This window comes from Crinia signifera, chromosome 12 (genome assembly GCF_055691185.1).
Source record: "Crinia signifera chromosome 12, ASM5569118v1, whole genome shotgun sequence".
Classification (NCBI taxonomy): Eukaryota; Metazoa; Chordata; class Amphibia; order Anura; family Myobatrachidae; genus Crinia; species Crinia signifera.
In genome coordinates this window covers 83336500-83362111 of record NC_139228.1, presented here as the reverse complement: position 1 = coordinate 83362111, position 25612 = coordinate 83336500, and the positions used below count along the sequence as shown (strand labels likewise).

Genomic DNA, 25612 nt, shown 5'->3' with positions numbered 1-25612 from the left:
ACAGTATGGGGTTTAGGCTATTTGTACATTTCTGCTACAGGCCCATGTGGACCTTAATCTGGCACCGCCCGTACCCACAGTTGATATAGGAGAAAGACATCTATCAAGGTATCTTTATCTTCATAAGGATTATTCAGATACAGTGATGATTAAAATACAAAAATATAAAAAGCTCAAAGTTCGTGGTGGGTTCGTGATTTTATGAGGTGTCTAAACACGTGAACAGAGATCCGGATCCGGTCTCATGTAAACTCGTCTCATAGACACTGAAGGGTTAATCAGCCATCTTGTTTCTCTGTGAAGGGTTAATCAGCCATCTTGTTTCTCTGTGTTAATAGTCTTTGTTCCCGCTTATCTCAAGAAGTTATGTTCTGGCTTGTTTCCAGTACTCGCTTGCTTTCCCGTACTTTGTAACTTCTATGGAATAGTACATTCTGTGATTTCTCATAACTAACGAATGCTACTCCCCTGTAAGGCGACGTATAAGCCACCCCACCTCTATGTTGTTATTCCCCTACCTCTGCACCAAATATTATCCAATCATGTAATTGAACCAGCGTCGTTTGTTGTGTATAAATATGTTGTTTTCGTCATCATTAAATCAGAGTTCAACCTTGTATCTGTGGTCATCGTTACTGGTCATATCATATGAGGTTGCACTCTCACGGAGCTCTAAGGGGTCTTCACACTGAGGTCAAATAAGGTAATTAATAGATCAGACAATCGATACATCGGCGTATGATCGATTCTCTTCAAGTGGGGGCTCGGCCACCGGGATGCGAGGTCCATTCCTACACAGATGTCATAAAGATTTTACAGTCTGCCTGAATCTGTTGTGAGGTTACGGACATACTCGATCCTGAACCTGTGACACCATGCCTGGGGTATGTTGAATGTCTTATATAGAAGTTAGAGTCTTCTATCATAGAAGTTAAAGTCTTCTATTTTTGTGCACATAACCTGATCTGGGATCAGATGCCGTACTTGGAGTACGAAGGAGACCTGGGGTCTTTAGTCTAAATAGTACCTCACTTTGAACGCCCATTCTTTATTGGCCAATTGTCTTTATTGTATTGTCTTAAAGTATAAGTTTTTCTTTCATTCAATATCCCTGTGTGATTGGTGAGTATACACACTCGTGATATCTGTATTTCCTTGTAAACCGTGCGGCTGGTAAGTTCACGCACAATAACTTCACCATTTGTCTAATCTGACTACTGTATGCCAACAGACTTGCGGACTTTATGCTCTCCTTCTCGGAGTAACGCAACGTGAGGCTTCACATACAGTTCTCAGCAACATAACAACAAGACTCTATCCACTGTCACGTAGACAGTCTGTGGTTCCACTAACAAACCATATATAAATAACAATTTATGAGATGTCTAAAGTGAATACATGATTCTATAAGTGTTTGGATAAAGACTAACCCTCACAGTCTGCTGCAACAGGTTTTACCTGCCTCTCTGTGACGGTGCCCCTGATCTAATACACTTTGAATCTTTTCACGCTCTCATATTACATGTCAGATTATGAATGTCCACCGATAGGAAATTGCAATAGTTGCCAAAGTAGTTTAATATTGTGGTATAAGAATCCAGAATATTATCCAATATTGGTATCTGTCAACAAACAAAGGATAAGATTTAAATCCACAATTAAAACATTCTCTAATGGCACTGTGTGTGAGGCAGTCCTCATAGTAGGTTGTCACTTACGCACAGAAATCACCAGTAAATATTGATCAACTCTATCCTTTCTTCGTGACAGATCTACCAATCAATCTTTTCACCTATCCCATTATTTGTCCAAAATCTATTGAACAAATAAAACAATTACCAGAAAGTAGCCAGATTCTAAACTTCATAGATCTTAGTGAAGATTATAGTCATCAACAACAAATCAAAAAGTGGAAAACATTCACACGGAATCATAATAGAACTGTACATAAACATGGATTCAAAACAAAGTAAAAAGACTGTAACATATCCACCTCCCCTACCTAACGAGACATGCCCACAATTCAGTGATTATTTGTATGAGAAAGAATCAGCTGGTTGTTTTGACATGAGGAAAACTGCAGTTTCCTCTACTCACAACTTCCAGAACAGTAATAAGGGTCCGCCCAATAGACAAAATAGGGGACCCCCACAAAGTAACAGGAGACCTTTAAGGCCTCCACAGAACCAAACCTTTCGTGCACCACCATACACCAGGGATTACAACAACACTGGCGCAGTTCATAAACAGACTACTTGTTTCAACTGTGGCCGGAATACACACTGGGCTAGGGACTGTCCACTCCCTCCCCAGAAACCACAACAACCTTACACTCCCAGACCCCAACAGGGACCATACAGACCACACTCAACATCAGTTCAAGACCATGTACGTTTCAGAGTTGACTGGACCGACCCTACCCATTGACGGGGCCCGGAGGAGGGTATCCCATCTTTTGTATAGTTCACTACTCACTGGGAAGATTCTCCCCTCATCACATTATATGTAGATGATGAGGAACTGTCCTTCCTAGTGGACAGTGGGGCCACTACCAGTGTTCTATGTTCCCTTAACTATGATGGTGAACTGCAAAAGACTGTTCCTATTGCACCCATAGTACCTGACATCAATTCACTCATCTCAGCCATCCCTGCAAACGCAGCTTTCTTTAGTGTCATAGACTTTAAGAAATGCGTTTTTCAAGTATTCCTATTGACACAGAGACCCAATTACTCTTTGCTTTTTTCATTTAAAGGTAAACAATTAATGTGGTGTCGTTTACCCCAAGGCTATATTGACTCTCCCGTGGTCTATAGCATAGTCCTCCAAGCCACATTGGCTCCATGGCACCCCCCCCATAGTTCTGTCCTGCTACAGTATGCAGATGATCTGCTTCTCTGTAGTGTCACCGAGGAGACCAGCCGGTTAGATGGAATCTCATTGTTAAACTGGTTAGCAGAATGTGGACACAAAGTGTCAAGAGAAAAATTGCAATGGTGTAAAACGCATGTCAATTACCTGGGTTTTGTACTCTCTGAGGGAGAAAGAAAAATCAGTCCACAACGCATACAGTCTGTATTGGGCCTGGTCACCCCAACTACCCAGAAGGATATGTTGTCTTTCTTGGGTATGGTAAGTTACTGCAGACAGTGGATCTCTGATTGTTCCTACTATGATAATATCTTGAGACAATGCACACTCAAAGACAAACCCAAGGTTATACAATGGTCAGATGAAATGTATTCTGCATTTAAAAAATTGAAAGAAATGTTAGTACAGAGTCCCGCGCTTGGTCTCCCGGACTATATGTTATCATTTCACTTGTTTGCAAGGGACACATGTACAACTATGGCGGGTGTACTGACCCAACTTCATGGAGGCAAAATGCGCCCAGTCGCATTCTTCTCAAAGGTAATGCCTGTCACTGTGCAAGGAATGCCAGCTTGTCTTCGAGCACTGGCTGCCTGTGCAATGGTTGTTGAGATGTCCACATCACTTACATTAGGACATCCTACTGTGTTACATACCACACATAATGTCCTCTCCATCCTCAAAGGTCTACACACACAACACATGTCTGCCCAAAGACTCAGCGGCTATGAAGTACTCCTACTAGGGAACCCTTCTCTCACTGTAAAATACGCAACAAACACAGAAGGACCTGTCCCTGTACTAAACGCACTTTTAGGTCTTAAAGGACCTGACGACGAGGCGCCGCCTCAACATGACTGTACTCTGACAATTGACTCAGAAACTTCACCCAGACAAGACATGTCGACTGTGCCTATCCCCGATGCCGACATAATATTTGTTGACGGCTCCTGCAGCCGTCCCAATGACAACACGTACCAGGCAGGATATGCAGTGGTTAAACTTCCAAACACCACCCTTGAAGCAAAGACAGTTCCCTTACAGTCAGCATAAGCTGCAGAACTCATTGCACTCACTCGAGCTTGTCACATTTACAAAGACAAACCTGTCACAATTTACACAGACTCCAAATACGTTTACGGAGTTGTTCATGATCATGGTATGATCTGGCAACGCCGAGGCTTCACTGGCGCTGATGGGAAAGGCATATCACATGCGCAACTCATCACAGATCTCTTACACGCCATTACATTACCATCTCAAATTGCCATCCTTCATTGTAAAGCACACACTGGAGGAAAGGATGATATCAGCAAAGGCAACGCTCTTGCTGATACCGCTGCTAAACGTGCTGCCACTATAGCAACATATAACCTCACTCTTGCTGTCATCTCGCCTCCTTCGTTAGATGATACATACCTACTGACAGAATTACAGGCTGCTGCCTCTAATTCAGATCTATCAGATTGGACATATCCAATACTGCAGAAGAATCCACGGACTGGATTAATCTGCAAAGAGGGGAAACCATGTATACCCCAAACCAGTGCATCATTGTTCATAGCACACTACCACGGAGTAGGACACCATAATATAGTAACAACTACTTTACTCCTCTCCAATGATTTCTACATTACTAATGCAAAAGATCTCATTAAACAATACATCAGTAGATGTATAATATGTCTCAGAAACAACCCAAATAACCCAGACAAAGCAAGACACCAGCACCTAGAATACCCAACCACTCCATTCACTCACCTGCAAATCGATTTTACACATATCAATAATGCAGGAAGACAGGAATATGCCCTGGTCATTGTCGACATGTTTTCTCGGTGGCCAGAAGCATATGCCACTAAATCAGAAGATGCAAAAAACAGTAGCCCGCATACTCACGCGAGAGATCATTCCGCGCTGAGGATGCCCGCTCCGAATCAATAGCGATAAAGGTTCAGCCTTCACAGCCAAAGTCACAGCAGAACTAGTCAAAGCACTGCAAATAGAATGGAAGTTTCACATTCCATATCACCCACAGAGAATGACTCCACAAAAGACTCTAGGTTACTCCCCCTTTGAAGTACTGATGGGCAGACCTTTCCCCACTCCCTGGGCAAAGAACCCTTTAGTTACCACAGAAGGAGACTTAGAAATAATAAGAGAAGAGTATGTCAGATCCCTAATACAGAAACTTAATGAAGTTGAACAAAATGTTATCTTTAAGAATCCTTCTCATCCACAGATACCCACTCACCCATTTAGGGTTGGAGACAAGGTCGTTGTAAAGATCCTACCCAGAAATAAACATCCAGGAGATTTCACCTACGGTCCAGAAACAGAAGTGGTCGCGGTTACCAGAACGGCTGTCCTCACCGACGAAGGACCAACGTGGATCCATGCATCCAGAGTGAAGAAAATTCCACCTCCACCACACGTCAACACAGAGGTCGACACCGATCCCGAGACTGACACAGACGGGACGAGAGAGGTAATAACGAGGGCCAGTGGCTCTGACCTCCAACTTGGAGAAGAACTGCCGGTTGGAAGTGACGAGGAATCAGAAATACAACATTCTGAAGCCGAGGACAACGACATAGGACATGATTCCCTCCACCTTAGCCCTAGCGACTTTACTCGGGCTTGTTCTTTATAACTGTTTTGCTGAAGTTGATATTACTCAGAATGATGGACGTTTTACCTTCTGGTATAATTCTTCTAGTACAACTGTCGTTACTTTTATATTTTCTTATTGTGATATTGTACTTTGTTCAAATAATCAAGGCGGCAACCGAGGAGAACCACCATTGCCATGGCTGTGCAATGTTCACCATACTCCACACGCAGTAAGTCATGTATATATCTGTGTCACCAGCAAATACTGGGGAGATTCTTGCAACTCATGGAGGGCTGTTGGGTGGAACACTAGAGCAGATACCACTGCCTTTGATATCAGCCAAAACTGGGGATATCACCCCGATGTTGGCCTCCAGAAATGGTCCCATGGTCGATCCTTACTAACCCGTATGTCCCTACGAAAAAAGGGCACTTGCAATAGCCAATTTATCATTAACCTAGAAAACCCGGCCCCCGGCGATGCCGGACTATATGTCATGGGTAAATATCAATCAGGAGAAAGCGGGGGCCCAAGGGGAAGATTTCATTTAAAAGACATGTATGATAACCCAGAATACACCGCCCTCAAAACCACTGTAAAACCTAAAACACCACCATCATTCTTTAAACCACATGTCACTACTTTTAATGAAATGTTAGCCATTAACAACCCCACTTACGAAGACACTATATCCATAGAGACTGGGTTATCTGACGTAAATTATTGGCTAGAATGGATGAAATATAATGCACGTAAAGTTAATCAAACTGATTGTTATGTGTGTGGAAAATCCAGACCCCACTTGGGTACGGTGCCCATACACATACCTTCAGACCAAGATAAATGTTTCTTTAGCCTGTATACTGATACTATTGTAGAAGAAACCAAATGTGAACAATGGAAGAAAGAATATCCCATAATGGTAAAGAATACCAATCCTGGTAGTACCATAACCATTTATCCTGGTAATTATACATGTTATTACTCAAACAGCACTGCACAAAACACTGTAGATCTGAAATTGTTTCCTGATGGGTATTGTGCTGAACGAAGACATATCAGTATACCCACCATGAAAAAATCATTAGGAGACATTTATTTTATTTGTGGAGACATGAGACTCAGGACAAAGCTGGACAATCCTTGGAAAGGAGAGTGTGCCCTGGCAAAGATCATTATGCCCATACACATTCTCCCAGCCGATTTGTCTGAGCCTCCTCCCACAAATAAACCTACCACAAACTCCAGAAACAAAAGAGAAGCTCCAAAGGAAAGCTTCGATCCACACATATACATAGACACTATTGGTGTTCCCCGGGGAGTTCCTAAAGAATTTAAGGCTCGTGATGAGGTCGCTGCCGGCTTCGAGTCCCTGCTTCCCCAGGTAACCATCAATAAAAATGTGAACTGGATAAATTACATATATTATAATCAACAGCGCTTCGTTAATGATACTAGGGACGCTTTGAAAGGTATTGCTGAACAGTTGGAAGCTACATCACAAATGACATTTCAGAATCGTATGGCTTTAGATATGATGCTTGCCGAGAAAGGAGGAACCTGTGTGTACATAGGTAAGATTAATGGATGCTGTACTTATATCCCAGACAACACAGGTCCTAATGGAAAAACTACCCTAGCTATTAAACATCTAGAAAATTTATCCATCGAACTCAAGAAGAACTCAGGTATCACGGACCCCTGGAGTAGCTGGTTCGGATGGTTAAATGATTGGAAACACGCACTAACACAAATAGGCATATTTATCCTCATTGTAATTATTGTACTTATGATAGTAGGATATTGTGTCTTTCCCATATGCAAGAAGATTGGTTCCAAGTACCTGGATAATGTAACACCTGCTATGTACACTGATCTTGCCAAAAGCCCTCCCTCACCAGAAGATTATGGTGAATATGTCAAAATTCACCGTACCAAACAAGATGCCATCTATAAGAATCAAATTGTCTAAAAAGGACATTGATTCTAAGAGGGGATTGAAGGGTTAATCAGCCATCTTGTTTCTCTGTGAAGGGTTAATCAGCCATCTTGTTTCTCTGTGTTAATAGTCTTTGTTCCCGCTTATCTCAAGAAGTTATGTTCTGGCTTGTTTCCAGTACTCGCTTGCTTTCCTGTACTTTGTAACTTCTATGGAATAGTACATTCTGTGATTTCTCATAACTAACGAATGCTACTCCCCTGTAAGGCGACGTATAAGCCACCCCACCTCTATGTTGTTATTCCCCTACCTCTGCACCAAATATTATCCAATCATGTAATTGAACCAGCGTCGTTTGTTGTGTATAAATATGTTGTTTTCGTCATCATTAAATCAGAGTTCAACCTTGTATCTGTGGTCATCGTTACTGGTCATATCATATGAGGTTGCACTCTCACGGAGCTCTAAGGGGTCTTCACACTGAGGTCAAATAAGGTAATTAATAGATCAGACAATCGATACATCGGCGTATGATCGATTCTCTTCAGACACTTACCCACTTCCCGATTTGGCTTGTAGATAGGGGCACACTGAAGCAAAATCAACATGTTTCGAGAATGTTCTCTTCCTTCAGGATCCTAGCTTCAGTGTGATCTTCCTGGGTTTTAAAGGGTATAGCTCCGCCCCTTACTTCCGGTTCCGCTTTCAGAGGACCTAACAATGGGAGGTTGGAGGGAGATGTTTGTAAACACGTATGATAAACACTGTGTTCTCAAAAATAAAAATGTAACCAAATCCCGCCCACCGGAACCGGAAGAAAGGGGTGGAGCTATACCTTTTAAAACCCAGGAAGATCACACTGAAGCTAGGATCCGGAGAAAGAGAACGTTCTCGAAACATGTTGATTTAGCAAAGACAAGCACCTATATACAGTGCTCTTTACCATACGGGATTTAGGGAGAATCCCAGTGCACTCCGATTGGCTGATCCTCTTAAATAGCGCTTTGGGATTCTTTTAACCACCTTTTCAATACATGTTTAGGGGCAGACTAGATGGGCCAAGTGGTTCTTATCTGCCATCACATTCTATCTTTCTATGTCTATAACAATCATTATCTTGTCATAATGCCACCTGCTAAGGGCTGGGATATATGAGGCAGCAAGTGGACACTCATTTCTTGTAGTAGATATGTGTAAGGATCATACTTGGCTACTATACGGGAGGCTCACGAAAATGTGGTGGCACTCCCAGCCCCCAAAAAGTTGATCTCCACTAATCTCCATTCACAGAGGAAAGGTGCGCACTCCAGTGATGCGATTTGAGATAAATGTCATCATCATAGCCCCGCCCCCACTTTGCAATGATGGTAATGTGGTGGTTGCAGGGCCGCCGACAGGGGGTGCCGTTGTTACAGCTGTCCTGGACCCCGGCCTCTGGAAGGGCCCGGGCAGCTTATTTTGCCCACAGCGCCAGCCCCGCCTGAACACTGCCTCCCACTCGGCGGCTCACACACCACACAGGGCAGCCCGCAGAGCGCCGATCAGCATCATCCGGGAGCTCCCCCCGGTGTCCCAGGCTTGGTGCTCTGCAGGTTGCACTGTGCAATTTGCACCGAGGAGACGCCGAGTGGGACCAACTCGAGATGCAGGAGGGTGACCAGGTGAGCAATGGGGGGGGGGGGCTAGACTGAAAATCAGTCCTGGGCCCCGAAACAGGGACTGGGGGCTCCCAACTGCCCCCTCATCGCGGAACTCTGTTGCTTGCAGGTGGGACAGCTGAACAGCGGACCTCCATACTGCTACTGGGAACCTTATAACCACTGCCGATGCTAGGATATATATATATATATATATATAGAACAAGGGGAGACGGCGGCACTCAAAGGGACTTTGAAGATAATGAATCAGACCACTCTGGGGTTCAGTTCAACGTTTGGGTCGGTTAGACCTTTATCAAGAACTACTGCATACACAAAAAACACTTTTTTGTGTATGCAGTAGTTCTTGATAAAGGTCTAACCGACCCAAACGTTGAACTGAAACCCAGAGTGGTCTGATTCATTATCTTCAAAGTCCCTTTGAGTGCCGCCGTCTCCCCTTGTTCTATTACTTTGGGTGCTTGCTGCACCTTGGAAGGCACCTGGGCAGGTATTATACCACAAAGAGGAGTGCCAGCCTTCCCCCCAGTATATATATATATATATATATATATATATATATAGTCCAAACAAAGATACAGTGGCACTCCAAAGGTTTGATGCTAATGACGTTTAATAGCAGAAAGCAACGTTTCAATGCCTACTTGGGCATTTTCTTCAAGGCTTACAAGAATAAAACAACAGTGTCCTACCTTATAACAAATCCCAGTACTCCGCAGTACCGCGAACGGGACCACGCACCCGGGCGGCGGCGCAGGAGGAGTGACGTCATCACGCTGGCGCTTCTCACAGCGTCAGCGGCGTACGTCGCATAGCAACCCTGCGGGCATAATAAACAGACCACGTAAGAAAGACAATACTATTAAAAACATATACAAACTGGACAAGGCATATCAAAAGAAAGTATATACAATGGCAATCATGAAGGTAGTTGCGGTACATGAAAAAAGCCACAGGCACACATGATGCAAGATGACGAATACAATACACTGGGCATGACAAAAATGCATACACAAGAGCTAGCCACTAGAGGGCGTGCACTGATATGCAATGGGAATACCTGGCTCAATCAAATAACAAAAATATGGAAAAATAATAAAAACCATAAGGAAATTGTGAGTACCAAGGTATTAATGTAAGCAAGGCTGACAAGGTAAACGCAATGGAACCAACCAGTAAAGTAAAAGAACAATATAAGTATTCTTAAAGCAGCCTGCAAAGCACAAGTGGACAAAATGGTGGGGGATTTAAAGGGATAATACATTAATCCCTGAATGCTCATTTAACCCATTAGGTGTTACCGTCCCCAACCTCATAATCCACCTTGCTTCATTTTTTAATAAGCTGAGCCCCCTATTACCTCCCCTAAGGGATCCTGGCACGTGATCAATCATGCGATATCTCAATTGAGACATCGCGTGAGAAGCAGTGACCCAGTGACGGGCCACTGGTTGTTCACTGTGACCGGTAAGGAGGGCATTTTTGATAGCTGACCTGTGGGCTGCCATACGTTCCTTAAAGGATCGTTCGGTCTTACCGATATATGACAACCCACAGGGACAGACTATCTGGTACACCACAAATTTGGTGTTACATGTGAGTGTATGATTAATATACATGCTCTTTCCAGTTTGTGGGTGAGGAAACGTATTTCCTACTATTAGGAAGCGGCAGGTAGTACAGGTGCAACGGACGTTGCCTTTTTTGGAGTTCCTGGTACTAGGACCTATCAAAATCTCTGTTTTTACAAGGGAGTCCTTCAAATTTTTTGGTCTTTTGTAACAGGCCATTAAGTCGGTGTTATTAAGGCCAAGTTCTGGATCAGACTTGATCATGGGCCAAAGTTTTTTGGAGGTGGTGTTAATTAATGCACTACTGGTGTTAAACGTAGTGACCCAGGGCATACGGTTTCCCAGAGTTTTAACTTTAGTTTTAGGGATTAATAGGTCCTTTCTCTGTAGGACGTCCACCCGATTTTTGGCAATCTCCAAGACTGAGGAAGGATATCCCCTATCCTCAAATTTTTGGATCATGCCCTCCATCTGTTGATTGGCTTTGATGGGATCAGAATTAATACGCTTCGTGCGTAATAATTGGGAGTACGGCAACCCTTGGATAGATGACCTGGGATGACAGCTGGAGTAATGGAGCAGATTATTGCGATCTGTGGGTTTGGAAAAAAGGCTGGTGATTAATTCGCCAGACTCACACCTAATCTCTACATCCAGGAAGGTGATAATTTCTTTGCTATGGGTAAAAGTAAATTTTACAGGACTGGCTGTAAGATTATGCTGCTCGATATGTCTGATAAAGTCCTCTGCTGGACCCCTCCAAAAAATGAGCAGATCATCTATATAGCGGGTGTAGAAAGCTATACGCCCCGCTATAAGATGATCACTGAAAAAAATATCTTCCTCCATACGAAACATAAAAATGTTTGCATATGAGGGAGCTACCGCCGCCCCCATAGCACACCCTGTCAATTGTAGGTAAAAACCCCCGTTGTAAAGAAAGAAATTTTTAGTAAGAATCAACTCAAGCAACTGCAGTACCAAACCAACATCCGGTCCATCATATGCAGGGTGGCCTGTGATGTAGTCCCTCACCGCGGCCATCCCCAAATCATGGGGGATGACCGTGTAGAGGCTACACACATCCACAGTAAACATACATATATCATCATCAAGTCTGCCGAAGGACTGTAATTTGCATAATAATGATGTGGTATCCAGGAGGTACCTAGGGTGAGCTCGGATACACGGCTGCAAGACACTGTCAATCAAAATAGAAGATGGTTGGAACAGTGAGTCCCGGGCCGCGATTATAGGGCGGCCAGGAGGATCCACCAAGGTCTTGTGTATTTTGGGGATGGTGTACATTAAGGGGACCAGAGGAAATGCGGGAAGTAAAGCCTCCTTCACCTGACAAGTGATGGACTTCCTATCTACCGCTTCTTGAAGAACCTGTTCCAGTTCGTTTTTGTAGATGCTGGATGGATCCTTGGACAATTTCTTGTATGTAGATACATCATTAAGGTGAAACATCACTTGTTCGTGGTATTTGTCGCGATCTTGAAGAACCAGGGCTCCCCCCTTATCCGCAGGCCGAAAGATTAGTTTATCATTTTTAGATAGTTCCTGTAGGGCCATACGTTCTGCTTTAGGGAGATTATTTCTGGTATGTCGTGTCTTTGGTACTTCGGTTGCTACCTCATTGTTAAGGAGTCGCATAAAGGTTTTGATTGTTGGGTTAAAGGATTGGGGGTCAAACTGAGATTTCGGAAGTATTTTCTTTAATTGAGTGGGTATAATGTCCCACCCAATTACTTCATCCTTCAGTATAGTGGGGGAGTCTCTGGGCTTTATTAAAAAATGAAGCAAGGTGGATTATGAGGTTGGGGACGGTAACACCTAATGGGTTAAATGAGCATTCAGGGATTAATGTATTATCCCTTTAAATCCCCCACCATTTTGTCCACTTGTGCTTTGCAGGCTGCTTTAAGAATACTTATATTGTTCTTTTACTTTACTGGTTGGTTCCATTGCGTTTACCTTGTCAGCCTTGCTTACATTAATACCTTGGTACTCACAATTTCCTTATGGTTTTTATTATTTTTCCATATTTTTGTTATTTGATTGAGCCAGGTATTCCCATTGCATATCAGTGCACGCCCTCTAGTGGCTAGCTCTTGTGTATGCATTTTTGTCATGCCCAGTGTATTGTATTCGTCATCTTGCATCATGTGTGCCTGTGGCTTTTTTCATGTACCGCAACTACCTTCATGATTGCCATTGTATATACTTTCTTTTGATATGCCTTGTCCAGTTTGTATATGTTTTTAATAGTATTGTCTTTCTTACGTGGTCTGTTTATTATGCCCGCAGGGTTGCTATGCGACGTACGCCGCTGACGCTGTGAGAAGCGCCAGCGTGATGACGTCACTCCTCCTGCGCCGCCGCCCGGGTGCGTGGTCCCGTTTGCGGTACTGCGGAGTACTGGGATTTGTTATAAGGTAGGACACTGTTGTTTTATTCTTGTAAGCCTTGAAGAAAATGCCCAAGTAGGCATTGAAACGTTGCTTTCTGCTATTAAACGTCATTAGCATCAAACCTTTGGAGTGCCACTGTATCTTTGTTTGGACTGTCTGTACCCGCTTGGAGGCACCCAAGTACTTTCACGTTTTGGAGGATTGTGCCGGACATCATCTGTTCTGTATCTATTGGGGAAATCAGCGCTTGCCTGAATCCCCTGTCAGGGCACCCCCTATCCTTTGGAGTTACATCTTCCAGGACTTTGCAGCGATCCGTGGTTAACGGGCTGCTTCTGTGAGTTCTTGTTACTCTCATTTTTAATCTTTTTTTGTGTGGACTTGATTGGTCCCTGGGACAAACGGCATTTGATATAAGTAGTATGTCACAAGCAGAGGCGTAACCAGCGTAAGGCAGCCCCCGCTGCCGCTTGGGGGAGCGGGCGGCAGCGGGGGCGCCGGCACTCGCACACCCTGTGGGGTCTGCAGCTAGCGCGCCGCCAGGCAAAAAAACTCGGGAGGCGCTGTCCCTCAGTCAGCGGCGCCGGCATCCGCTGAGGCTGTGAAGTCTGTATATCTCCGACTCCTGCCCCTCCTCTGCCCGGGAACTTCCTCCCCATCCCTCACAGGTGGCCGGATTAATGGCCCCCCTGCTGCCGCTCGGCACCCCTGCACTGCTACCTAGCGCCGGCTCAGCTGTCACTCTGAAGAGCAGGGAGCGGGATGTGCAGTGTTGCAGATCGGATCCATAAGAGAGCCCTGCGCTCCCGGCTCCCTGCTGTACTGAGTGACAGGCAGCTGAGCCGGTACCGCGTAGCAGCCAGTGAAGGGGGAGCTCAGCTGTTCAATAGCGATTAGACAGTACTAGGCACCAGTCTGCGGCTCAGTGACTGACAACTGAGCATGCAGGTTGTGCAAGTAAGCAAGCAATTGCTCCTCCCCTCCCCCAGGCTCTCACAGAGCTGGCTCCAATCTCCACCATGACCCCCCCAATCCCCGCTTAAACAAAGACGGCAGCAACCCCCACCCACCCGTGGGTGCAATCTCCAGGAAATTTCTAGTCTACTCTCCCACATGACTGAAGAGAGGGGGACGTTGAAGAGGAGCCATGCCGCCCACGAAGATGGAGCAGCGAGCAGGGTGAGTGTGGGCTGGGTACAGGGTGAGTGTGGCAGCCGGTACAGCACCCTGGCCATGCTCTCCCCCATTACTATGGTATATGGCATTATGTGTAATGGGGCATTAAGGTGTGGCAATATGTGTAATAAGCATTATGGTGTGTGCCATATGTATATTGTGCATTGCGGTGTGTGGAATATGTATATTGGGCATCGCGGTGTGTGGAATATGTATATTGGGCATTGCGGTGTGTGGAATATGTATATTGGGCATTGCGGTGTGCGGAATAATGTGTAATGGGCATCACGGTGTGTGCCATATGTATATTGAGCATCGCGGTGTGCGGAATAATGTGTAATGGGCATTGCGGTGTGTGCCATATGTATATTGGGCATCGCGGTGTGTGGAATATGTATATTGGGCATCGCGGTGTGTGGAATATGTATATTGTGCATTGCGGTGTGTGGAATATGTATATTGGGCATTGCGGTGTGCGGAATAATGTGTAATGGGCATCACGGTGTGTGCCATATGTATATTGAGCATCGCGGTGTGCGGAATAATGTGTAATGGGCATTGCGGTGTGTGCCATATGTATATTGGGCATCGCGGTGTGTGGAATATGTATATTGGGCATCGCGGTGTGTGGAATATGTATATTGGGCATTGCGGTGTGTGGAATATGTATATTGGGCATTGCGGTGTGCGGAATAATGTGTAATGGGCATTGCGGTGTGTGCCATATGTATATTGGGCATCGCGGTGTGTGGAATATGTATATTGGGCATCGCGGTGTGTGGAATATGTATATTGGGCATTGCGGTGTGCGGAATAATGTGTAATGGGCATCACGGTGTGTGCCATATGTATATTGAGCATCGCGGTGTGCGGAATAATGTGTAATGGGCATTGCGGTGTGTGCCATATGTATATTGGGCATCGCGGTGTGTGGAATATGTATATTGGGCATCGCGGTGTGTGGAATATGTATATTGTGCATTGCGGTGTGTGGAATATGTATATTGGGCATTGCGGTGTGCGGAATAATGTGTAATGGGCATCACGGTGTGTGCCATATGTATATTGAGCATCGCGGTGTGCGGAATAATGTGTAATGGGCATTGCGGTGTGTGCCATATGTATATTGGGCATCGCGGTGTGTGGAATATGTATATTGGGCATCGCGGTGTGTGGAATATGTATATTGGGCATTGCGGTGTGTGGAATATGTATATTGGGCATTGCGGTGTGCGGAATAATGTGTAATGGGCATTGCGGTGTGTGCCATATGTATATTGGGCATCGCGGTGTGTGGAATATGTATATTGGGCATCGCGGTGTGTGGAATATGTATATTGGGCATCGCGGTGTGTGGAATATGTATATTGGGCATCACGGTGTGTGGAATATGTATATTGGGCATTGCGGTGTGTGGAATATGTATATTGGGCATTGCGGTGTGCGGAATAATGTGTAATGGGCATCACGGTGTGTGCCATATGTATATTGAGCATCGCGTGTGCGGAATAATGTGTAATGGGCATTGCGGTGTGTGCCATATGTATATTGGGCATCGCGGTGTGTGGAATATGTATATTGGGCATCGCGGTGTGTGGAATATGTATATTGGGCATTGCGGTGTGTGGAATATGTATATTGGGCATTGCGGTGTGCGGAATAATGTGTAATGGGCATCACGGTGTGTGCCATATGTATATTGAGCATCGCGGTGTGCGGAATAATGTGTAATGGGCATTGCGGTGTGTGCCATATGTATATTGGGCATCGCGGTGTGTGGAATATGTATATTGGGCATCGCGGTGTGTGGCATATGTATAATGAGCATCACAGTGTGTGGCATATGTATAATGGGCATCACAGTGTGTGACATATGTATATTGGGCATCACGGTGTGTGGAATTTGTATATTGGGCATCACGGTGTGTGGCATATGTATAATGAGCATCACAGTGTGTGGCATATGTATAATGGGCATCACAGTGTGTGACATATGTATATTGGGCATCGCGGTGTGTGGAATATGTATATTGGGCATCACGGTGTGTGGCATATGTATAATGAGCATCACAGTGTGTGGCATATGTATAATGGGCATCACAGTGTGTGACATATGTATATTGGGCATCGCGGTGTGTGGAATATGTATATTGGGCATCACGGTGTGTGGCATATGTATAATGAGCATCACAGTGTGTGGCATATGTATAATGAACATCATGGTGTGTGGCAAATGTATAATGAGCCACACACGTGATGCGCATTATACATATGCCCCACATCGTGATGAGCATAATACATATGCCACACACCGTGATGCTCATAATACCTATGCCACACACCGTGGTGCCCAATATACATATATGACTGTCCCTGTGTCCCCGCTGTCGCTCTCTCTGTGTTCCCGCTGTCAGTCTCTCTCTGCTGTCACTCTCCCTGTCCCTTTTTCCTTGCTGTCCTTGAATTTTGGCTCCTACCGTGTGGCACAATGTGTAAGGGGCAATAGTATTAGATAGTATAAGGGGTCCTACTAGTGTGGTGTATATAAGGAGTATGTGGTGTGGTACGCTACACTTAAAGACATGCCCCCTTTTCAGTGGACACACCCCCTTTTCCGGAGCGTGCGCGCGCCTTCGGCGCGCACATAGCTAAATCCTTTATTTTTACATATCCCCACTTTAAAATTTCCACTTCGAGCACTGCTATATACTGTAATGTCTTTGGTACTTTCTATAGCCATGCCTCTTTCTTTAACTCTGCCACAATCTACATTTGTCCCTCTAGGCACCCCTCTCCCCACTCTTCCTTCCTCATCTGTATGTCTGCTACCTCCTCATCTTCATGTGTGCCTCACACACACACACACACACACACACACACACACATACATATATTGTGTGTATGTGTGTGTGTATATATATATATATATATATATATATATATATACATACATGTGTGAGATGTATCATACTGTGAAAGGGGTCCTATGGCGAGTGGCATATAGTGTAAGGTACATTATTGGGGGAGGGGGGGGGGCGCCAGAAATTTTTTTGGCAGGGGGGAGCAAAATTTATAGTTACGCCACTGGTCACAAGCACCATCAGATCAAGGGGCAAGTGGCTATTGTCCCATCATTTATCCAGTGGGGGCCTCACATACATATACCCCTGAAGAAGCTGAAGGTATCCTTTACAGCAACTTATTGGATGATCTTTCAGAAGCCGCTCCATTAGAGGAACTGTTCAGAGATTTGTTAAAACTAAAAAAACGTGAAATAGATTACTATTATCACGGATTATCCCTAAGCGAATATTACCGGGCCAAAAAGATCCCGAGGGGTCTTCGCATGAAGAATGGCCCTACAATAGGGAGACATGACCCCACTTTTTGTCGCAAGTGGGTTGCCATTGTCAACAAATGTTCCTTTGATCTAATGCTCTTGATTATTGAATATTCTACACAGGAAGTTAAATTGGCCAAAGACAAAATTACGTAATTTGAATCAAACCATAAAACCAGTTTGAGTGAGGACCCATCCACGGACTGGTATGCCAAATTGAACGAACAACTACAGTTATATAAGAGGAACCTCATCAAATTTAAGAGGGACAAAAAAGCAAAGGTCGAAACCGACTACGACCTTAATTTAGTTTACCAGTGGACTAATCCACAGCGTACAGGGGGGCCCAAGAAGCCATTTTTTCGTAGACAGAACAGAGGTACCAGCAGAACACAGGGGTCTTCAACTGAATTTAATTCTTCAAACAGTGAAGGAGAATGTGTAGGAGTGGGCCTTCCAACTGCCAGTCTGCCCCACCCTTTAGGGGTCCGCAGCAAGCGCACCCCACAGGGCGGAGGCGACCTTACACCCGTAGAGGGGGCCAGGCCGAGAGGCAGAAACGCTGGGAGAAAACCGCCAGGAGGGAGGGGCAGGAACTAGTAATTAACCTGTCCTCATATCCCCTTACACCTGTGGAAACCAGCCTCCTCTCAAAGGGCCTCTCATATATTCCCACCTCACACTTCGATAAAAACAACTGGCATACTGAACAGCACCGACTAGCCAGACAACTCAGGCTAAAAGATTACTTCTCTAAGCCCAGAGACTCCCCCACTATACTGAAGGATGAAGTAATTGGGTGGGACATTATACCCACTCAATTAAAGAAAATACTTCCGAAATCTCAGTTTGACCCCCAATCCTTTAACCCAACAATCAAAACCTTTATGCGACTCCTTAACAATGAGGTAGCAACCGAAGTACCAAAGACACGACATACCAGAAATAATCTCCCTAAAGCAGAACGTATGGCCCTACAGGAACTATCTAAAAATGATAAACTAATCTTTCGGCCTGCGGATAAGGGGGGAGCCCTGGTTCTTCAAGATCGCGACAAATACCACGAACAAGTGATGTTTCACCTTAATGATGTATCTACATACAAGAAATTGTCCAAGGATCCATCCAGCATCTACAAAAACGAACTGGAACAGGTTCTTCAAGAAGCGGTAGATAGGAAGTCCATCACTTGTCAGGTGAAGGAGGCTTTACTTCCCGCATTTCCTCTGGTCCCCTTAATGTACACCATCCCCAAAATACACAAGACCTTGGTGGATCCTCCTGGCCGCCCTATAATCGCGGCCCGGGACTCACTGTTCCAACCATCTTCTATTTTGATTGACAGTGTCTTGCAGCCGTGTATCCGAGCTCACCCTAGGTACCTCCTGGATACCACATCATTATTATGCAAATTACAGTCCTTCGGCAGACTTGATGATGATATATGTATGTTTACTGTGGATGTGTGTAGCCTCTACACGGTCATCCCCCATGATTTGGGGATGGCCGCGGTGAGGGACTACATCACAGGCCACCCTGCATATGATGGACCGGATGTTGGTTTGGTACTGCAGTTGCTTGAGTTGATTCTTACTAAAAATTTCTTTCTTTACAACGGGGGTTTTTACCTACAATTGACAGGGTGTGCTATGGGGGCGGCGGTAGCTCCCTCATATGCAAACATTTTTATGTTTCGTATGGAGGAAGATATTTTTTTCAGTGATCATCTTATAGCGGGGCGTATAGCTTTCTACACCCGCTATATAGATGATCTGCTCATTTTTTGGAGGGGTCCAGCAGAGGACTTTATCAGACATATCGAGCAGCATAATCTTACAGCCAGTCCTGTAAAATTTACTTTTACCCATAGCAAAGAAATTATCACCTTCCTGGATGTAGAGATTAGGTGTGAGTCTGGCGAATTAATCACCAGCCTTTTTTCCAAACCCACAGATCGCAATAATCTGCTCCATTACTCCAGCTGTCATCCCAGGTCATCTATCCAAGGGTTGCCGTACTCCCAATTATTACGCACGAAGCGTATTAATTCTGATCCCATCAAAGCCAATCAACAGATGGAGGGCATGATCCAAAAATTTGAGGATAGGGGATATCCTTCCTCAGTCTTGGAGATTGCCAAAAATCGGGTGGACGTCCTACAGAGAAAGGACCTATTAATCCCTAAAACTAAAGTTAAAACTCTGGGAAACCGTATGCCCTGGGTCACTACGTTTAACACCAGTAGTGCATTAATTAACACCACCTCCAAAAAACTTTGGCCCATGATCAAGTCTGATCCAGAACTTGGCCTTAATAACACCGACTTAATGGCCTGTTACAAAAGACCAAAAAATTTGAAGGACTCCCTTGTAAAAACAGAGATTTTGATAGGTCCTAGTACCAGGAACTCCAAAAAAGGCAACGTCCGTTGCACCTGTACTACCTGCCGCTTCCTAATAGTAGGAAATACGTTTCCTCACCCACAAACTGGAAAGAGCATGTATATTAATCATACACTCACATGTAACACCAAATTTGTGGTGTACCAGATAGTCTGTCCCTGTGGGTTGTCATATATCGGTAAGACCGAACGATCCTTTAAGGAACGTATGGCAGCCCACAGGTCAGCTATCAAAAATGCCCTCCTTACCGGTCACAGTGAACAACCAGTGGCCCGTCACTGGGTCACTGCTTCTCACGCGATGTCTCAATTGAGATATCGCATGATTGATCACGTGCCAGGATCCCTTAGGGGAGGTAATAGGGGGCTCAGCTTATTAAAAAATGAAGCAAGGTGGATTATGAGGTTGGGGACGGTAACACCTAATGGGTTAAATGAGCATTCAGGGATTAATGTATTATCCCTTTAAATCCCCCACCATTTTGTCCACTTGTGCTTTGCAGGCTGCTTTAAGAATACTTATATTGTTCTTTTACTTTACTGGTTGGTTCCATTGCGTTTACCTTGTCAGCCTTGCTTACATTAATACCTTGGTACTCACAATTTCCTTATGGTTTTTATTATTTTTCCATATTTTTGTTATTTGATTGAGCCAGGTATTCCCATTGCATATCAGTGCACGCCCTCTAGTGGCTAGCTCTTGTGTATGCATTTTTGTCATGCCCAGTGTATTGTATTCGTCATCTTGCATCATGTGTGCCTGTGGCTTTTTTCATGTACCGCAACTACCTTCATGATTGCCATTGTATATACTTTCTTTTGATATGCCTTGTCCAGTTTGTATATGTTTTTAATAGTATTGTCTTTCTTACGTGGTCTGTTTATTATGCCCGCAGGGTTGCTATGCGACGTACGCCGCTGACGCTGTGAGAAGCGCCAGCGTGATGACGTCACTCCTCCTGCGCCGCCGCCCGGGTGCGTGGTCCCGTTCGCGGTACTGCGGAGTACTGGGATTTGTTATAAGGTAGGACACTGTTGTTTTATTCTTGTAAGCCTTGAAGAAAATGCCCAAGTAGGCATTGAAACGTTGCTTTCTGCTATTAAACGTCATTAGCATCAAACCTTTGGAGTGCCACTGTATCTTTGTTTGGACTGTCTGTACCCGCTTGGAGGCACCCAAGTACTTTCACGTTTTGGAGGATTGTGCCGGACATCATCTGTTCTGTATATATATATATATATATATATATATATATATATATGTGAAAGCTGATACCTGATCCCTATGCATTATTAGAATATTAGCAGCACTGGAACAAATGGATTATTACTACTGCTGATCTAGAAAGGCACACAGCGCCATCTAGTGGACATCTGCAGAGCTATGAAATTGTAAAAGTGGTCTCACTGCTGGGACCTAATTAACTGTAGGCAACACTAATGTCGGCAATAGTAGGAAGAGTCACAGCAATACAAGACACAGCCTGTCAAAGAAGTAACCACACCATCGGGTAAGTCCGAATCATTGTAGGGCTTCAAGTCAAGTGTCTCAGAAGTCTAGTGAGTCTGACACCCCTACGCCAACCCGACCAAACCCCTAAGATGCAGCACGATAACAACTGGTGCGAAATAGTGAAAACTTTCACGTAGCTATTACTATTTAACACTTGGAAACGTCACCATCACACATTAATGTGCTGCCTCTGGGAGGTTGCAGTGGCGTAACAATAGCGCCGCAGATCCCACGATGGCGGGAAAGCGCTGGCAAGGTGTGGGCGCCCGGCACTGGGGGTCTGCGGGAGATATTGCTATGTTGCTGCCGGTACTTGTTTCCTAGCACTGCGCCCGTCGTGGGTGATCGCATACCTTAAGTTAAGGTAAGCGATGGACGCGACCGACGCGATATTTGGCAAGTTTTAGCCTTTATTGCCGGCAATGAGAAAATCGCGTTGATCGCATCCATCGCATGCCATTATAATGGCACGCGATGCGACCGACGCGATCAACGCGATATTATATAGGGAGCAATGTTAAATTAGCCGGCTATTACAAAATCGCGTTGATCACGTCCATCGCATGCCATTATAATGGCACGTGATGCGACCGACGTGATCAACGCGATTTTACATAGGGAACTATGTTAATTGGGCCAATGGCCCCGATTTTTGATTGTATAGGCACCCTAATGGGTAATGTGTATGTTACACATGCCCCTCCCCCCCCATTGTTAACGGCAACCCACAATTAACGCCAACCCGAAGTGTGGCAAGCGTAGCGAGCCCGCAAGGGGCGTCGGTACGCGTCCTACGACCTTTTCATACCCCCACTATCCATGTTGGCGTGGAGATGAATTTATATAGTGTGGCGAGCGCAGCGAGCCACCGAGCCTGAAGCGTGGTGAGCGCAGCCTCGTAATACCTGTGAAGTAATGCACGGGATGGCGTTAACAATGGGAGGGCATTTCACCCATGAGGGTGGGTATACAATGAAAATTGGGGTCTGGGGGCCTTTTACATTGGGGCCAATGTAAAATCGGGTTGCAGGGACCATTTTACATTGGTTCCCATGTAAAAAATGGCGTTCATCGCATGCAATTTGGTTGCATGCAATGCGATCAACGCGATTTTTTAGGACCCGATGGATGCAATTAAAATCGCTGGCGCCGTGCTAGGAAACAAGTACCTTGCCGCCTACTGCCGCATCTGCTGTGAACGGGAGTTGGGAGTGGACCCGCAGACTTATTAGCCTGGTCCGGTGCTCCTCCTGGCTGGCTCCTTATGAAATATATCCCTCCTCTAGCATCCTTGAAATCGGTCTGCTGTTATGGGGTGGCAATTTTGTGAGGGCCATTTTTCGTAAGGAGGCTGAGCCAGGAGGAGTGCCGGGACCAGGCTAGTAAATCTGTGGGTCCCGACCACAGCAGATGAGGTGGCAGGCCAGTGTCCTGACTCCCGGCCACAGACCATCATGGAGCTGTAAGGGGGGGGCTGACATTTTCCTGGGGGGTGACTAAATTTTCCAGATGGGGGGGTGGGGAGCACATGATTTATAGTTACACCACTGGGTGGTTGGGCTGGCTAAGGGGTGTCCCATGACCTAGCCTTGAATCCTTAGAATGTTAGGGACTTACCTGATGATGAAGATACCTAGACGTGGTGGGAAAGCCCATAACCTCGGCCAAGTTTATGCTAAATTCCGAAAGTTACCCAATTTCTGCTCAAACTTTAGGCACCCACCCAAAATGTATCAGTGAGGAGACAGATGCTGATTCTGGTGAACGATTTTCGAACGAGAAGTCGAAATGTTTTTGCATGCGTGCGGAAATTTCCCAAAGCCCTTGATCTTCCATGTCGGCCCAAAGGGAAAAAATAATCCAAAATTTGTCCCAATTATTGCTTTAATCTTTGAGGGTGATTCAACAGTGATCAGACTTTGATTTCTCCTACAAGCGTCACATGCGAGGTGATGTGTAAGCAAACACGTCCCCTTGCATAGCAGGGAAGTGATTTGGGCGCTGGGGGGGGCAGGAGGGGGGAAAGGGCGGGGCAGGCGACGTTAAGGTGCTCGCTAGGCTGAATCAACCCCTTTAGGTACATACCCAAAAGGAGCCCGGAAAGGGGGGCGGGATGAGGCTGACATCACCAAGCTCCTCCCCCATGACAGGCAGCCGCATTAATTTGCGGGTCTGTGGATGGGATAATATTATGTGTAATGATGCAATTCGCGTCAATTTAGCTCTGTCCCCTTCCCACTGACCTGAGAAATTCTGCATTTTATACAGCGGAAAAGGGTCTGGAGCTGTATCGATAATGCAGGAGACTTACCCACCTTCCTGGGGGGCCCGGAGGGGGACCCAATTTGCACCCAATAGGCAAGTATGAATTGCTCACAACACTTCTCTTATTTATTTATTTACAGTTCCTTATATAGGGCAGCAAATTCCGTTGCGTTTCTCAAATCACCCTATTGAGAATATTCACGGCGTGCAGCGAATCCTGTTTAGGATTCGCTGCACAGTCTCCATTGCCCACCATGTTCCGGAGCCTCGCTGTCCCCCTATTCAACGTCCCAGGGCATCGCTGCCCCTGACGGCGAGTGTGAACCGCTGCAGGGAGCCTGAGGACGGTGGCAGGCAGGGAGATGGAAGTCTCCCTGCCTGCCCCAGAACGTATGTGGGGGGGAGGTGGGCTCCCCGGGAGCCAGGCAGCACAGGCTGCCCCCCCGGGAGAGCCAGCAGGGGACCAGGTATTCACTGCACCCAATCGTGCATATGTAATGATCGGGTGCAGTGAATATATGAATATCTAATGAGCGGCTCTCGACTCCCGGCCCCCGGCCCCCTGCTGGCTGTTATGTGTAAAAAAAAAATATATATATTTTTTTATTAAATATATATTCATGTGCTGTAAGCACATGAATAAAAATAGCATGCCCCTTCACAGAATAAAATTCCTGATTTTTTGACACCAAATGTAAAACAACAACAACTTTATTTTAAAAGTTCATTTTCCACTTCACCATGAAAAGATGGCGATTTGCTACACGGAGACACACAGTGAAAATCACTTAGAAAGACGTTGAGAAGTTCACGTTGAATAGGGTGATTCGCTTTCTGACCCAAAAAATCACCTTCCAAAGCGAAAATAGCACAAATTCACTGTGAAACAGGACAAATTATCCTCATTGAATACTGCCCTATGTGTATGCCCCATAACTCTCTTTGCACACATTACATCTGCCTCCCTGCACTGCAGCATGGTTTTTGTCTATCTGCAAAAATTGCTGCCAAGCTAATCAGTCAATCAGGCTCATATTACGTACCAGCATAACATGTATTTTTTATGTTTTTGATGACTTGTGATAACCTATTATGCCACTAGGTGGTGCTCTTGTGCGATTAGCGTGCTGGCTCCAGCCTCCAATAAACAATTAAAATTTAAGACTTTTCTAAGCTATAGCATTCCAGAAAGTCTAGCAGCATCGCATCCTCCATAGAAACCCATGGGGAATGCAGCTGTAGTCAAGACTAGAGGACCATATCTGCTACGATCCCTCGTTAGTACATTTAGGTGATACCACACAATGTTATCTTGTGTAAATGGGGCTTAAGGGAACTAATTCAGACCTGTTCCACCGCTTTCATATTGCACACATAACCCAGGTCAGACACAGGTCAGTTAAGCATCGACCCTGGTTGAAGTGCGGTGTGTAAGCACCTCACCGAATAACACAGGTCGGGCAATTCAAGCTGGGTTATAAGAAGGGTTAAACCCGGGTCGCCCTCTGTATAATAAGAGACCCAGGTTTACTCTGAAAGTGCCGAACCTATTTCTGATTAGGACGAAGGGCAACTAAAGCGCAACCCTGCCAATCATGTGACAGGAGCTTGTGAGTTCGCAGCCCATCCAAATGCATCCGAATCGGGCCCAAACACCGCTTCGTAGGGATGGACATCGGAAGGCAACCATCAACTGATGGCTGGGCATCGGTCAATGGCATCGGCAGTGGCGTAACTATAGAGGGTGCAGCTGCTATGGGGCCCGGTGGCTTGGGTTTTTTAAAATTTTGCCGCCTGGGCACTGAAGTGTCCGTGTGATGAGCATAGGGTTACCACCCGTACGGGAT

The 25612-nt window shown here is 45.4% G+C and overlaps 1 long non-coding RNA gene across 1 annotated transcript; it reads left to right on the top strand.

The window, feature by feature from the left end:
• Positions 1 to 7833, top strand: LOC146050296 (uncharacterized). Its single transcript, XR_014466291.1, has 2 exons — positions 1 to 703; positions 5114 to 7833. It is a non-coding gene; the product is annotated as an uncharacterized LOC146050296 (long non-coding RNA).
• The last annotated feature ends 17779 nt before the right edge of the window (positions 7834 to 25612 follow it).